This window comes from Ixodes scapularis, unplaced genomic scaffold (assembly GCF_016920785.2).
Source record: "Ixodes scapularis isolate PalLabHiFi unplaced genomic scaffold, ASM1692078v2 PGA_scaffold0__279_contigs__length_252992795, whole genome shotgun sequence".
In the NCBI taxonomy this organism is placed as follows: domain Eukaryota; kingdom Metazoa; phylum Arthropoda; class Arachnida; order Ixodida; family Ixodidae; genus Ixodes; species Ixodes scapularis.
Window position 1 is genome coordinate 132,640,535 of NW_024609835.1, and position 17,688 is coordinate 132,658,222.

Here is a 17,688-nt window from a genome sequence, read left to right on the forward strand (position 1 = left end):
TAGTGGGGAAATGTTTTCGCTAGATTTAGCGGGGAAATTTGTCCGCTAGATTTCGCATGATATTTACCCATAATGCGCCGCGCGGCTATGCCGACGCCGACGGCGACACCGACGGCAACGGCGACACCGACGGCAACGGCGACGGCGACGCCGCTCAAGCTGGAAACGGGCGCCTAAGAGCTGCGCTCTAAAAGAACGTCAAGGGCATTATATTTTGTTCAAATGGAACAGTCTTGATTTCTCTTGGATGCTCGACAGCGTTCATTTCTTTTTACGTCTGAAGGGGAGAAGAGGTGGGGGGGAGGCTCTGAAATTAATTGCTACCGAATGAGGACAAGCAATTTTATTAAGCGATCCGTGCCATAAGGTGGTTGTGTTTTATTTCCCGGTGCGGCAAGAGCACGGGACTTTCAAAGCAAATATTTACGGCTTTTGCCAACCGACAAAATAATCGGCAGGGGTACGAGATGTCTTCGGGTTCTGTAGAACAAACGCTTTTCCAGTAAGTGTCCCCAACTGCACCGGTTTTCGCTCTGAAATATGGCCCGCCGTATCGGTGTTTAGTGAAGTGTACCGCTATCCTTAAATGCCATTTATTACAGCGGCCTATTCCTCTCCCTGCGGCCGGTCTTTCTGTTTCAGTCCGAGGCATTATACAAGAGCGGGTCCATTCGTCGAAGATTAATCGCGCTGGGGCAAGGGAGCCTCTCCCCCGCACCGATATTGCCCGATTTAAGTGTGCTCGCTAGCGCCATCTACGTTGACTTTTGTGTGTGTTTTTTGCGCTCCTTAAACAGACGATTTTTCGCCGGATAAGGGGGACCCTGTAATGAGAAAGGCGTGTCTCCAACTGCCCATTTCATAAATGGACATTCGTTCTCTTTTATTTTCTATTTTATTATGAAGACTTTTCATGCTAACCTTCAAAACATCGTGAACCCAGAGGCGGTTTTTATACTTAGCGTTAACTCAATGCATGGCTGGCTCAAAAACGTTAGGATCTCAACGTGGACCTCTTAAACGTTTTTTTTTTTTTTTTTTATAATGCCGTTTTATGCTATTGTTTTAGTAGTCGCTAAAGTGCGTTTCACAATGAAAGTCTTGCTGCAACAATGGAGTGTTTCTCTTTGTCTGTAAAACCATATGCCGTTTAAAAGTGATATCTATATTTGCGAGAAAAAAAAAGGAACATTTCGTTGATACAGTGACCTTGTACTACTTAAAATGCCCCCGTTCTAAAGTAATTCGGTAGAAAATTTGATTCTCCAATAAAACTACTGTCTCAATTCTAGACATTTTTTGTAAGAAATCTTTTTCTGCTATTCTTGTGCAGTGCGCTACGTTTGAAGCACTTTGGAAGCTTCACTTCCAAGTAGTTCCACCTCCAGCGCCAGCTTCCTACCTCCGATAACACTTCGGCGTCCCGTGAGATTCGAGGGTGCTTTCGCATCCAAATCATGACGGAGGGCATCGAGCGCCTGTTAGAAGTTGGACACTGCAACGGGCATCAGGAGAAAAGGTCCGTCGTTCTCATCATCACAGTAACTATAATACAAATATATATATATATATATATATAACGGGCATGGTGGCGGGAGGCCGAAGGCGTGGGTATAAAACTGAGAAGAAAAAAACCCTTAGTGAAAAACAGCAACAACGGACGATTTAATCTTCGACGTTTCGGCCGGAGTCCGGCCTTCGTCAGGAAGACAATCTTCCTGACGAAGGCCGGACTCCGGCCGAAACGTCGAAGATTAAATCGTCCGTTGTTGCTGTTTTTCACTAAGGGTTTTTTTCTTCTCAGTTTTATATATGGGTGGTTTCATCTCAAATCGTGCAGGCAAAAAGGGTCGAATTTTTAATTTCGATGAAAAAAATATATGTTATGGCGCCGTTTCTAGAAACACAGTCGCTACAAACCGCAAGTTCATCGGATTTTTTGTTCTCGACTTATGAATTTTTAAAGAGGCCGCGGCGAAAAGCAGTGTTTTTCACACCCGTCGTGGGTCGGATGTTTCCCTTGATCTCCCGCCGTGGATTTTCAGTCCACATTATATTATCTTTTTTCAAGCACTCTGTGGACACATTTAAAAGGCTCCAATACCATGAAATAATTTTAGGCGTTTTGCTTTTTTTCTGCAAAAATGTCAAAGACGCCCCCTCGGTCAATTGTTGACGAAATTTGACAATTGTTTACTGGCGATCTACTTGGGTTACATCAATAGTTTTTATGTCCACGGAGAGCCCAAAACACGCTCTTTATATGAATTATAAAATGACTCGGTTGTATAAATTATTCTTTGCGTTACGTTTACGTTAAGGTTATGTAAAAACCGAAAAGTACCATTTTTGAAATTGATTTCCTCAAAAAACCCATTTTTTATTTTTTTTATTTTTTGTTAAAATGTAGATGTGATAGTTTTCTATGCGAAAATCAAGTCGAGAAAGTGTATATTTTGTTTGTATGTTCTATATTTAAGCATCAATATCGTACAAAAACGTGTTTTTACGGCTCGAAATGGACTTGCGAATTGCGCGTCTTCACACGCTTGGAAATAGTTTTTTTTATTTTTTTCAACGTTCCTACATAAAACTGAAATACAGTATTTCCACCCTGTTATATTTATTGATTATTTAAATTTTATTATAGGCGGCAAACTACATCGGAGGAGTTCCAAAAAGAGAAAGCAACACTTCTTAACAGACCAGCAGGTGTCGTAAATTTTTAACGTGTAGGAGTCGGCAGACGTCGTATTGATTCGGGGCCCTCATTGGCCTGCATGAACGTCCCGCCCTTTCGGAGCCAGCAGATGACCACGACCTTTCGCACTCGTTGTGTTAGATAGGACGGCCCGTGACAGTAAAGCGAGCAGCGCACTATGGTGTCACGAGGAGTGAAATGGTACGACTGTGTCGTTGACGCGGCGAACAGTGACAGCCACCCAGGAGGAGTCAGTCAGAGTATTGCACAAGGGAAAGCAAAGGAATCGTTGCCTGAAAGGATGAGGACACCACGGCCTTACAATATCGACGGTCAACAACTGTTCTGCCAGCCAAAACAACGCCGCGTGCGCGATAAAACCGGCGGCGCCGGACAGAAATCCCGCAGACGCACACACGAAGATGGGCCGGTTTCGTTAGGGATGTGGGGAAATTTGAAACCAGCCATCCGTGTATGCGTGAAGCGATACCGCCTGTTTGCCCTAGCTTCAAACGCCCTATCCTTACCTTGAAACGGCCGTGCTCTCTCTCTCTCTCTCCGGGGAGATCCGATAGCACCGAAGGGTTATCTATGAAACTTGAGGAAAAAACGAGAAGGGACTGTTTAAGTTTAATTATCCCCACCAACCCGCTCGTTCTGTCGTTATAAAGGGTTATCTGTTTTGGAGACAGCAAAGCCCGGAGACTGACATTAAAACGAGCGCGTTGGTAAATATACTTGTGTTTGTATTCTGCCCGGAGACTACGTAGTTGGGTCGAAGTCAGCCTCCTTGTCAACTATAACCGTTTGTGAAGAGTGAACTTCTCCAGAGATGAAAAGTTAGCGCCTGTTGACGTGTTCTTTTGAAAAAGGGAAGGGGAAAGAGAAAGTTTGAGTAACTGCAGAAACTACCTCGAAAACTCCTCACCCGATATGAAGCTCGAGGCATGTTACGTCTCGGTTACCTTCTCGCGCATCGCTGCTCGAATCTATTCTTCGCTTTCTTTCGCACAGCCACTGTTCCGCACAGCCGTCGTGGATGTGCGTAATAGAGGGAGGAACAGATTCGAGCATCATCTGGACGCCGTCATCCTGCCAGACTTCAGTGTCGTGGGACCGACTCGTGTGTGTTTCTTCGCCCCGCTGAACTTTGTTTCTCGGGTGCGGATTTTTCTGAACGTTTTTTTTTTTTTTTTCAATGACTTTTTACTAACTGTTTGTTAGCACTGTTCAGTTCGGTTTATTTCGTTATGGCGTAGCGGCCTGGCGGTGATGTAGAGAGCGTGTTCGCACGCATTTGGTTGCGTCCCGTTTAGGGAATGCCCGGAGGAGTTGGTTTTTGTTCTTGCCATGTGCGGCTGAGTCTTCCCGTCTTTATTAAATTATAGATTTTTTTTTTTTTTACCTTTACGTGCCGTCGACTTCTTTGTCTGACTCTCCACCAGGCGTGGACCTATCGCCTTGCCACCGCTCGAACCTAAATACTTAATTTTTTTTAACGCAATTTTCGTTAAGATCGGAGTTGGGCAATTTAATTCCTATTTATTTATTTTTATTTCCTACCCCTCTCCATGACACACTCTCTGTGTGTTTCGGACCGTTTCCGTGTCACCACTTTTGTGTATTACGGAAGTGAAAGGACCCTGGTGACCTGTGCGATGTGCGGTGAACAAACCCCCAGTGTTTGTGTTTTTCAGAAAGAATGGTATATAATGTATCGACGATGTGGTGACCTTCTTTGTCTTAGTAATATGAAAGCTAATAGCTACTCGTGCTAGTTTACTGTGAAAGGTTTATAAATCGAAACAATACAACGTCTGTGCCTTTTGGTTATTGAAAGTCTACTAGGCCTGCTGATTTGGTTAGATATGTATCTCGTGGGTTCCCGCTCTTATCAAAACATACATAAATATTCAATACCACAAAATCCGTTTATAATTGATTACAAAATGCAGAAGAAAATTAAAAAAAAACTTTTTCACAATTCATAGAGACGCATGGGTCGCAATGTCCGACTTAGGTCTTGCGAAACAAAGACGTCTTTTTCCGATATTGAGGCCTAAATATAAAACATACGAACAAAATATACACTTTCTAAGCTTGATTTTCGTGTAGACAACTATCATATCTACATTTGAACAAAAAATAAAAAAAATAAAAAATGGGTTTTTTGAGAAAATCAATTTCAAATATGGTACTTTTTGGTTTTTGCATAATATTAACGTAAACGTCATGCAAAGGATATTTTATACAGCCAAGTAATTTTATAATAAATATAAAGAGCGTGTTTTGGGCTCTCCGTGGACATAAAAATATCGGTGTAACCCAAGTAGATCGCCAGTAATTAATTGTCAAAATTTGTCAACAATTGACCGAGGAGGCGTATTTGACATTTTTAAAGAAAAAAAGCAAAACGCCTAAAATTATTTCATGGTATTGGAGCCTTTTAAATGTGTCCACAGAGTGCTTGAAAAAAGATAATATAATGTGGACTGAAAATCCACGGTAGGAGATCAAGCGAAACATCCGACCCACGACGGGTGTGAAAAACACTGCTTTTCGCCGCGGCCTCTTTAAAAATTCATAAGTCGAGAACAAAAAATCCGACGAACTTGCGGTTTGTGGCGACTGCGGTTTTAGAAACGGCGCCATAACATATATTTTTTTCATCGAAATTAAAAATTCGACCCTTTTTGCCTGCACGATTTGAGATGAAACCACCCATATATATATATATATATATATATATATATATATATATATATAGACCCACACACATTATATATATATATATCACTTACAGTAATTGAATTAATTTTCTTGGTTATTTGTAATTGTGGTTAATTACTTTCGGCCAAAAGGAATTGTAATTGTAATTTAATTACTTTCTACCGTCAGTAATTGCAAAATGCCAAGCACAATTACAGTTACTTTTGCAAGACTGCGGCGCCGACGAATCTTCTTTGAAAGGCTCAGCTTTCGCACAACCGGCCTAGCTCTCGGTGAAACACTCGCACAAAGACACGAACTCACACACATGCATAACATAATTAGCGTCGCATTGGTTGTTGTTTTGTAGCTTACACTGCGGGCTGAGACAATCCTCTTTGGAGCCTACCTCAACGGCGCCGTGTTGCGTCGTCTGCTGTGCGATCAGAAAACAATAGCTTAACATGCCAAAATAACAAAAGAAAAGAAAGTTGAGCTGCAGCTTTTAGTTGAGCTAAGGAAGTTTAAAATGTCTATTTTTGCCAGTTGTTTACGTCTTTCTTTCAGTGCTGTCGCATATTTGTATATTTGTAATTTTTTTCAAGTTTATTTTCTGCTGGTTTTAGTTCGTATATTTCTTTGCATAAGCATTTTGGAAACTGACCTCACACCTGTGAATATTGTCACCAATGATTCAGGAAACTCGATTCGGTTCTTATATATTTCTGAGCCATTCTAATTTCAAATCAATGTAAATAATTTACAATACCATGATGTTTGGATGTTAATTTGGTTGTCCTAGCGCGTGTGGATTTTAGTTTTATATTAACACTGGTAGAATATAATATGACTAATTGTCGCACTTTTATTTGCCGGCTAAGAAAACTGTCAACTCAAATTTTGCTTCAGCGATCATGCCTCTTCTTGCATATGAACTAATTTATTATTTATAAAAACAATAGGAAATTAGTATTTCAATGGCTCAAGCTGTCAAGTTCTATCATGAATTCAAGAAAATTCATAAAACGGAAAGTACAATAGGGGGCACTTATGCAGCGATGCTTAAGCCTCCTCACACATTGGGACAAGAAATGAACAAATACTGTATGTTGCGTTCCATGCAACTCGTTTAAAGTTATATGGCCCAAGTCGGGTCACTCTCAGAAATAACTGATTGTAAAGTAACTACATTACTTTTAAAGTAATTTGTAATTGTAATTAATTACTTTTCACGCCGTAGTAGTTGTAATTGTACTTAAACTACTTTTGAAGCAAAGTAATTTGTTATTGTAATTAATTACTTTTCACGCCATAGTAGTTGTAATTGTACTTAAACTACTTTTGAAGCAAAGCAATTGTAATTGAATTACATCTTGAAAGTAATTTACCCATATATATATATATATATATATATATATATATATATATATATATATATATATATATATATATATATATATATATATACCGGGTGTTTCTGCGAAGACTTTCAAAAATCCTAAAAAGTAAAGCGTCAAAAAAAAAAAAACTTTCTTCGGAAACAAACTACCAGCCACGGCGGACGTCAGGAATTGCAAAAAACATAGTAATTAGCCAGCTAATTAATTAAAATATGTTAATTAACTTTTTAATTAGTGGAAACAGGCATATGGTTCTAATTAGAAAGTTGCTGAGCGTTATCGAAAACCACTAAATCAGTCATTTTCAAAAAAACTTTCGGCGCGTGAGAAGTGTAGTATTGTACTAAAGTTACCACTCGTGGAGCAGGTACAAGGCTGGGGCTAGATAAGAGACGGAAAAATCGCGCGGGCGCCTTATCGCAACCGCTAGCTCTGTACCTGCTCAAAGAGCGGTAGCTTTAGTGCACTACTACGCTTCTCACGAGCTCAAAGTCTTTCTGAAAACGACTGATTTAGTGGTTTTCAATAACGCTCAGCAACTTTCTAATTGGAACCATATGTCTATTTTCCCTAATTAAAAAGTTAATTAACAAATTTTAATTAATTAGCTGGCTAATTAGTATGTTTTTGGCAATCCCTGACGTCCGCCGTGGCTGGTAGTTTGTTCCCGAAGACCGTTTCTTCTTTTTTCAAACGCCCTAATTTTTAGGATTTCTGAAAGTCTTCGCAAAAACACCCGGTATATATATATATATATATATATATATATTAACAATGTTTAACCAGGTGGTCAGAAGAAACTCGAATTTGGAAACAAATTATTGGTTATTCATGAAATACTTCTTGTTGTTCTCAAATTAATGCCACTTGACTTGTTTAGGCCGCTAGGCCAAGAACCTGCCTAATAATTTTAATTTTTTTTTTCTAGACGAAATATTACTTCCTTCTTCTTGGGCGACGTGCTATCAGAATACATTTTGCTTTTTATAAAGAAGTAGGTGGTTCAAATCCTGACCATCTTGGTCTGTCTCTTAACGTCGGGTGCGTACCGATTTCGGGTTTGTCCATTGCAGAATTAAGTTTATAGACCCAAGGATTGTGGAGGTTGTGGAAAATGTTTGCGCCTCACTTGAGATGGCACTCTGTGTGGTCGCGCATCTTTCCTATGCATTCCTAAGACCGGCCCCGACACCTTGTAAACCCAACGATAACACTTCATAAATCAGTGACAATAAACTAAAAATATTTGTACATTGCATGTTGATAAAAAAGAAAAAGGAGTTGACCCATCCAACCACAACCGTAGTGTCCAAAAACTAATAAATTACATTCATAGAAAGCATACCGATATCGTTCTCCAACAAAACAAAAACGGTATCTAATGGAAGAAATTTAGCACATGGCCGGCTTTCCAATCTACCCCTTTTCTCTTCATTGTTCCCGAAGAACTATTTGGAAGTGCTGCATCGCAAAATCTCCAGAAAACATAAGGAAATTCAATCCGCAACGGCAAAGTACAAACCTGCAGACTTGGGACAATTAAGTAGATGTAATGTGTTTATCTGCTCAAGAGGACAACTAAACTAGTTAAAAGTAAAAGGTAAACACAAACTAATTTTTTTATATATATTACCGCTGCAACGGCTGCGTTACCTTTAAAGGTTGATGCGTGTAACCGTGAACGTGGAGCACTCGGCCGTCGGAAAGAAACATGGCGTGACAAGGGGCTCGCATTACACCTCAATCTGGTATTCGTTTTTTTTTTTTCTATTTTTGTTTTGTTTGTTTCTCTCTTGTATTGAGGATGCTGAACACGAAGTCATTTATAACCGCCATCTGTCGAAAGTGTGCACTGGGATCTCCCTCGCAGACTTGTCTGGCCTTCCTTTTTCTCTGCAGTGGTGCGACAGTCGGTCTTATAGCGTAGTACTAGACGCGCGCCCAATTAAGTTAGAAGCTGCGGTTTATGGCTTATCAAGAGCCTCATAAGACCGAGTCTGCTGCAGAGTGCCGGATGCATGGTTTCTCGTACTGTATGCACCCTTTCGTGTGAACGACTCGAGTTATTTAAAGGAGTGATGAAACGCTTTTCCAACTTTTTCCTGTTTAGCTTTCCTCTTCAATTCATAAATCGCGCATTCTACCAAGTAGTTCAAGAAGGCGGAAAGGGGGAGTCCCCTCTCGCTCGGATGCTCGATTGTGTAACCCGGACACATCCATTGTTTCCCTAGAAGATTAGCCCGTCGCTTAAAATTCAGACAAAAGTTGCTTTCCCCTCCCCCGTTCACCCCGAGGCTGACAGTGCTGTGGAAGCTACGTGCTCGTTGGGCCAACCACACTTATTCCACGTGATCACGCTCTCTCGCGCAAACCCACGCGCAGAGAATGAGGTCAGGTGATGAAAGGGAGGCAGCTGATTGGTCCGACAAGCGCGTAGCTTCCACCACAATGTCAGCTTTGGGGTGAAGAGAGTGAGGTCCGCTGTCGTGTGACGTTCGTTTGGGCCCGGTGACGCGCTGCGGGGTCTGCGGATGTATCACAGTGAAAAGGCAGAGAGCTTACGAAGGGAATGAGGTGCGAAATAGTCCGCCGTGTTTTCGAATTTTCGTACCGAAAGTGTGGCTTTTGACTTTCTACCTTTTTTTTTTCTTTTGGCCGACTGGATGATGTGCTATTAGTCAAATCTCAATATAAATTGATTTATTCCAGCCCAAAATTTGTTTCGTGGGCCCTTTAACGACAAGCCAATATCACATGATGCGATTTCTGTCGAATCGAGTTTCGACTTTCGTCGTTTTGTGCTTATAATTCTGTCGCAGTATTGCAGAGCCTCTGAGGTATACAGGGTTCCTCTATTTGGAATTCGGTCACAGTGTCGGTGTGATAGCTCTCTCAGCAAACAAAAGTAAGCCTCGCGGTGGTGTGTTACGAAACCGAAGGGGGGAGAGCGAAAACAAATGTTATCATCTGCGGTCGACACAGCATGTGAAATTGTGTATTTTCAGAACACTAGAGTTGGTGCTTCCTCGTACTCTATCACACAAATGTCTACAGTGAGGACAAAAGTACACACTCGTGAACCTGTAGTCACTGACAAAAACCCAGGGCGTGCTCTGTCCACGAGCGTAATGCGTCTTCCCTGCATTCGAAAAAAAAAATAATGCGTCACCTGATGCGCGATATGGCGGCATCGTTTTCAGCTGCAAGCGGAAGGAGCGAAGCTGGCTCCTGATCAAGCAAGACATCGTCACGAGGCGATGCACGGGTATACAAAAGAGGACCGGGAGATTTCCTACATCGTGTCGTCGAGGGTGGCGGCAGGATACGATTGTAACTTGTATACATGACGCCTTTGACATATGATTGTGGTAGGACAAGAAAATAATTGCTTACATTATTTACAGTGCAACCGATCGCCACGACGAAACTTGGCAAGGGTGGGCTGATTTAAAAGAAACATTGACCGCCAAGTATTAGAGAGTGCACCCCCCTGAAAGCGAGAGGAATAATTGAACTTTGACGCTATGTTTGGGTTCGTTCGTTCTACCATATTCTTGTTTTACTTAGCGAAAACGCCACACTGTAGCGAAACATGCTTGGGTAGTGTCGTGGCACCGTAACGTCCAGAGCTGTGTTGTAGGGAACGGCGTTCCGAGGAACGGCGCTCCTGGAACGCGTTCCTTTTAGGGGGAACAAAGGAACGCCGCGGTTTCATTCGGCATCGGTGGAACTGGAACGGAAACTAGTTTCATTTTTACTGGAACGGAAAAAGGAACGGCCATTCCTTTGTGTTCGTCCAGTTGGGTAATTTGTATTTCATTCCTAGGAGGGAAATTCTAAAAGTATGAAAACAATATCTTTACGAAGTGCCGTATCTCGCTAAAATTTTGGTTACATATAACATGATTTATATTGTGCTGTACTCACTTGTTAACAGTCGAGTGAAGGAGAGCTAGTGGACGTTTATATATTTTTTTCAGTGCCCGAGCCTGCGGTATAAAAAGCAAAACTTATAGCCGAAGGAAAAAAACACAAAAGGAGGGACGTCTCAAACTCAGCTATTTACTTTGCGTCCGCGAATTCTCATGCATCCAGAAATATAAGGCCGACTATAGCCATCATTGAACTTCCACAAAAAGACCTACAGTTACGACAAAATTACAGATTACCTGACATCGAACGCATCCTTGTAACCCAAATGATGGTCACTTAAAAAAATATATATATATTTTCTCTTTTCTCTTTGTCCCCCATCTTCAAACTAAACAACGAATCCAACCTTGACGAAGGACTTGTAGTTTTCAAGACTGACCTTCCAAAAGCCCTACCCTCTTCTTCAATTGCTTGTCTTGCTGATAGCAACATCGAGAAGCAACAGTTAAGTTCTAACAAGGGTCTTTATTAGGTTGAAACGTGTGAGTTTATTGTAAAACGCTCGTGCAATGTGGAGTAACAGTACATTTGGCTCGTCGGAATCGTCCACTTCAAAATATGGTTGAAAGCTGAGATTGTTAAAGGTAAATATATCAACGAATAAAACCCGTTTCCGCTTGTCTAGTTCTCCTGGTGCCCTTCCATCAGTGCATTCAAATTCGTATGTTGTCATTCGATGGGACAGATAAAAAAAACAAAAAACTTTGCTTCATCTAAGTAAATATAGTAATCAGCAAAATACAAATGTAACGTAAATGTAACGACCCGTTCCATTTTTTTTAATTGTAGCGGGAACGAGTTCCTTTCTCTCAAATGGAACTTGTAACGGGAACGCGTTCCAAAAATCACAAGGAACGAGGAACGAGCTTTCGTTCCTTAATTTTTTCTTTAGGAACGTGCATGTACAACACTGTTCCAGAATTTATCCCGTAAAAAATAAGCGATATTTTGGTGGCGTCTGTGTTCCTTTAAACATAGCAATTTTTTTACCACTAAAGTTTTGTTATTGTAAATTTCACCGTAACTTTCTTTTGTATCAAAATTATATATATATACATATATATATATATATATATATATATATATATATATATATATATATATATATATATATATATATATATAAAGTTATACGTTGAGCCACAATATCCGCTCCGTTTAGAATAACCATCGATCCAGTCACCTCCCTACCTTCACGAGCGACAAGCTGCTGCAGTATTTATGTGTCCCACAATAGCGGCGAAAAACGAGGAAATGAAACTAAGTCCTAAGTTGCTGTCGTTAAGCCGATTCCCGATGCTGGGATGCCCTTGGCTCTTTAACAGGGCATCTAATGTTACGCCTGGGACAGATTAAACACTAAAAGGAGGGTATTAACGAAACAAAATATTAATACGGTACCACTAATCGGTAAACATCTAAAGAGGTAAAGTGAGCATGGATTAGTCACTTTACGTAACGCAGACTTCAAAACAGGTCTCTCTGTCTTTCCGATTCATGGACCTGTGTCATGGTGCGAGCTCCTCGCGAAAAAAGGAAAGCTTTTCCGAAGCGGCACCTTCCATTTCTCTAGTTTATGCGCACCGGCGACCGTGCCTTCGCATGGGCGAGACGCCTTCAGTTCACGCATACGTTCAAGCACCGGACCGCTACGCACACCGAGCAGGCACTCTCTTGTGGAAAATGCGGCTGGCTATGAATTATTGTGGCAAATCCTGAATGCGACCCGGCGGTGTTTTTCTTCTCCACGCCATAAACATTGCCCTTTTTTCTTTCTGTCTTTCTCGTTTTATTTGAGTTACTTTTTTTCAATCTCGTTTCTTGCTAACGTAAAATAGCCCTCGCCATTGTCAACGTCATATTTTACACGCACCCACTCGTGTCTCAATCTTACAATTCATACCTGCATACTTTTTTTTCTGATTTTTGTTCTATTTTTTTTTTTCGAGAGCATTTGGTTTTAAGGCTGCCGCTGTTTTCCTGATACCCGAGCACTCGTTCATAAAAAGGTGTAACGATAAAGGAAATATGACGGAGTATTCTTGTTTTTGCGACACATTTCCATTTTTTTTAGACAAGCGTAGCGTCAAATAATTTATTTCTTTTTGCTTGTTTGTAAAAGAAACGTTATAAAAATATGTGATGGCGTTGAACTCGACTCCATTTCTCTCCCCGGAAATATGGGGGGGAGGGGAACAGCAATATTTTAAATGAAGCAAAGAAACACAAATGAAACAAAAAAAAAAAAGGAAACACGAAATTTGCAATAGTGCTTTGAAGTTCCGTTAAAGAAATAAAACTAAAGAAGGTTGTTCAGGGCGGATTGGAGGATTTGAGACGTGGCTTCGTTTTCTTTTCAGTAAGTATTTTTATGCTCGTAGGGCGCATGATTATACCCTGACCAGAAGATATCACTACAGACGTTTATTATCTGGCAGAGTATTGCCATCTTTTAATTTACTTTATTCGTCAACGAATTCAAAACATTGGGTGAAGCCGAGATTCCTCCAGAAATTGGCAAGCCGTTAGAGCTGGGTCCCAAGTTCTGCTTCGAGACGGTCCTAAGCCCTCCCGAGTTGGTGACTCTGGCCAAGAACGTAGCAGAGAAGGCGATGGAAGGGGACAGGCCAAGGTGCATTTACTAGTGTGTGGAAGTTCTTCAATCACCAAGAAGAAGAGGACAGGTTTGTCCAATTACCACTTTGGTGGATTTCATGGTAGACAGTGACCTACGTGTTATGTTATCCGACAAAGAGGGTCAGTTTGTTGTGTTACCAAAGCGCATGTTCAATGAAAAGGCAAACGCGGCCATTGAGAAAAAAATTTAAGACCGGTCAATGTGGATCTGAAGAAACTTCGAGACAGGGCAAAAGGACTTTGTGATCGCCTGGCGTTAACCCAGCTGGCGGTGAGAGTAGGAAAAGCGGAGAATGTACACCTACAAGCGTTTTTCAGCGCCAAAACCCATAAAGAAGGGTGCCCGTTTCGAGCCATTGTCACGGAAAAGGGATCGTGGCAAAGGCAGGTGGCCTCCTACCTCCAAAAACAGTTATCAGCATTGAATATCAAGGACCCTTTTAGGGTTTTCAATTCTTTGGAGCTTGTAGAGTACCTCGAAGCAGAGGGTCCAGAGATGAGGCACGCTTGTAGTATAGACGTGGAAGATCTTTTTTACTCCTTGCCGCACGACAGATTGCTGGAAGCAGTGAAAGGGTGCATCGAAGGCAACAGAGAACTGGCTTTTAGGAGTTCTAGTGGAGTATCCCTGGAAAGCTTTTTGGAGTTGTTGTTATTCTATCTGCAGTCAATGGTAGTCGGGTGGCAGGAAGGGTGCTACCGGCAAAAGTCGGGTGTGTGTATCGCTCTTGCGTAGCCCCCGTCTTAAGTGACATTTACCTCGGTGAAGTGGACTGTGGCATTGAAAGAGAGCTAGGCGGCACGAGTGTTATCAAGATAATTCGCTATGTGGATGACTTTTTGGTGTTTTTCAGAAGATCTGGAACATTGGAAGCGTTGATTGACACAGTGGTGGCGGTATTCGAGAAGTGTGGGGGAGGCCTTAGGTTTACCTTTGAGGTCCCAAAAGAAGGGGTACTCCAGTACCTGGACCTTTCCCTGCGCATAGGAGACTCGCGTGTCTGCTGGACCTATCGTCCACGATCCAAGAAAGGCATCCTCGACTGGAGGTCGGCCCACTCGAAGGTTGTGAAAAGGGGCATTGTTACATCTTGTCTGAGCTCAGCGCTCAAAAAATCTTGCCTCCACACTCTGGGGGAGAGCTTTAGGATACAGACAGAAAGACTGAGGAAAGCTGGCTATCCGACGACACTACTTTCAGACGTCGCAAGCAAACTGCTGAAGAAAGTAAAGGGTAGCCATTCTACACAACGGGATGTGGAACGCAAGCGACCTGTAGTTATCCCGTACTTACACAGGATCTCTCACAATTTAAAAAAATGTTGGAAAAAGATATGGAATCCCAGTGGTTTTCTCCGCACCAGAAAAAATGAGCCAGATCTGCCCCCGAGTTCATGCGAAGGCAGAGGGAATCGCCAGAAACAAGTGTAGCAAGAAGCACACCAGGCCGTTCGTCCCATGTGCGACGGGAGTAGTCTACAGTATCCCCCTCTCGTGCGGCTCCACCTACGTGGGACAAACGGGACGGTGCCTGAATGAAAGGCTCCGCGAGCACAGGTACTCCCTCGGAGCGACAGTGGGAGGACACCTATCGGTTCACTGTAAAGAGTGCCTGTGCCAGCCGTTTTTTAGTGCCACCACCATCTTGGGACGACACAGGGACAAAGTGACCAGCGAGGTGCTGGAGGCCTTCCACATCCAGAGTAGAGGAAAAAGGTGTATCAGCGCAGCATCAGTGGCGTTGTCAGGCAAGGAGCTGGAATTCCTGAAGTTGACAATGAGGGTCCAGCACGTGCCGTAGTCAGCTACCATGGGTGAAAGGTGCGCGTGTGATTGCGTACAGTAATGCCTTTTTTTTTATTTTTCTTCTTTTTTTCTTCTTCTTTTCCTGTATGATTTTATCTTTTTTCTCTTTGTCTTTCTCTTTTTCGTTGAGTAAAGAAGCCGTAGTTGCGAGTCAGCGCTCTGTCCTGTCTGGTGTGTCTCTTCCTATTTCTATCTTCGCGCTGTTTTATTCCATTATGTTCAAAATGGACACTTTTTTTTTCCCACGTCTGTATTTTTTTTAACTTCTGCTCAAACATGAGAAAGCTGGAGGATATTCAACTTAGAGCCTTCACCTTTTTCAGCGCTCGCTGAGAAGTGTAAGATTTCTCCGAGGTCGACGATGGGTTTCACAGAAAACGCTAAAGGAAATTTTTAGCTCCTTTTTAAGGGTTATTCTGGGTAACTATCATGGAGAATTCAAACTGGTCCGTGAAAAATGCTTCTGCTTGCCTTTACATTTGCGCATCAGTGGCGGTGCCCAGAAATCATATAGGGCACAATTTCAAGATCGCTCATATGTTCGTGAATTGCTGCTCCAAACTTCGTTTACACACTGTTATTTTCTTCTTTTTTTGGGGGGGGCAAACAGTGTTAAAGATTTGGCGATTAAAGGTTGTTTGATGGTATCTTTTTCAATGCTAACATTAATAAAAAGCTTCATTTCTCATTACAGAAGTCGTTTTTGTAGAGCCCCGGTAAAAACATCGAATAAAAATACGGTAGGCTATGTATCTGAACATCTCAGAGCCGCCTATTAATTTAGTAGAAGGAATTCATATATGACTGGAGTGCTTGGAATCCTTGATGTTGTTGTTGTTATTTTCACCTTTCAGCGACGTAGTTGCAACCACGTGGATTTCAAGCAAAGGAAATTCGAAGGGCCTTTGTGACAGACGACTGTTTCTTTCTGGAGAATACCCATCTGTTTCGGCAGGCGGCAAAAAATAAAATGGCGAAAACTTTTGTGCGTCTGGTTGTTCAAAAATCAAAGAGTGAGCTTGTGGCAGTGCGCTTCCGACGCGCGCATTCACCTGAGAATGCAAGCAGGCTCTTTGGGGCTATACACAACTATATATAAACATACGCGCTAGAAAACGTGTTTGTTATGGCGGTAAATAAAAAAAAATATTACCACTGACTTTAGTGCCGTGCTTGCTCAGTATACAGTATACTTCAATTACAGCACACTTGTAAAACATGGTGTACTAGGTGGAGTTTTGTACCTAACCTACATTGCGGGAATAGTTCAGCCGCAGCGTCCTTCGGCGGCTCTAGTGTGCAAAATATTCCTGATCCTTGGATCTCGTCAATGTTTGATAAGCTAAAACCTACAAGGCGACTGTTCAGGTGCGCAAAGTTGACTGTTAGAACAACTAAATTTTCTGCCACTACCAATTTCGTTCAGCGAGTACGCAAGTACGGCTGTTAATAAATTACCATTGATTTTAGTTTATCTGTAGAAATGAGCTTGCTCTTAACCAGGCCCCCAAATAGCCCCTCAGGACACCCCACATTCCAAACATATGATTTTACTTTCCTCAAAACTTTGCGCCAAGTTAACCAAGTTAATTGAGCCAGAATCCTCTAATAAAAACGTATATTTTTTCTATTGTCTCAAGGTTTCACCTGCCACCATTCGGATCACCTGCGCCAACTTAACGTCAGCCCGAGGTCATTAATTTGTAGAAGATGGAAACGACGCAAGTATTCCTGCATTTCAGAGGCGGAATGTTCTTGCATTACACGTCTGAGCCCTTGTAGTATGCCACCAAAGATATTCTTGTATGGGTATAAAATGAAACAAGAATAGCGGGTCGGTTTGCTTAAGGCAAAAATAATATTATAAAAGTTTAAGCTCTTAATTAGTGTCTAGTGTCACAATTTTTTTCGATTAAAGCTTCATACCGACATCATGTTACTGTCATTTCGATCTCTTCCCAATGAGTTTAAGTTTCAATATTTTCGTGGTGGAGTAGTCGCCTCGAACTTGTTTCACCCAGTGTGGTGATTCAATGTACAACTTTGAAACAATTTGAGGGGCGAAGCTCCTTAGGGTCTAGCCTCGTCCGTCCGTCCGTCCGCCTGTCCTGCCGGCCGGCGTCCGTGCTCACATAAAAATAAAAAAATGTTTGCGCAGTCGACAGGATTCGAGCCTGTGCGGGGAGACCCCAATGGATTTATAGTCCATCGCCTTAGCCACTCGGCCACGACAGCGGGCTGAGAAGGGGCTCTGAGATGTCATAGTAACTGAAGAGCTGGGGTTTCTTTCATGGATGAAACGTTGCATGTAGCCGCTCAACGTCTATACAGGAGAAGGCGCTGCGGTCAAATGCGTATATAATCGCGTTAAGCTTTGTATGCATTGGCTCAACGTTTATAGACGAGAGGGCGCTGCGGTCAAAGGCTCAAATGCGTATATAACCGCGTTCCATACCACACATTCACTTTCTGACATCCACCGTTGAATTAAGCGGTGGAGAT

General features: G+C 42.1%; 1 non-coding gene across 1 annotated transcript; it reads right to left on the reverse strand.

Moving 5' to 3' along the window:
* Positions 1 to 17,339: 17,339 nt before the first annotated feature.
* Trnay-aua lies at positions 17,340 to 17,421 on the reverse strand. The gene has a single exon. It is a non-coding gene; the product is annotated as a tRNA-Tyr (tRNA).
* Between the last annotated feature and the right edge of the window lie 267 nt (positions 17,422 to 17,688).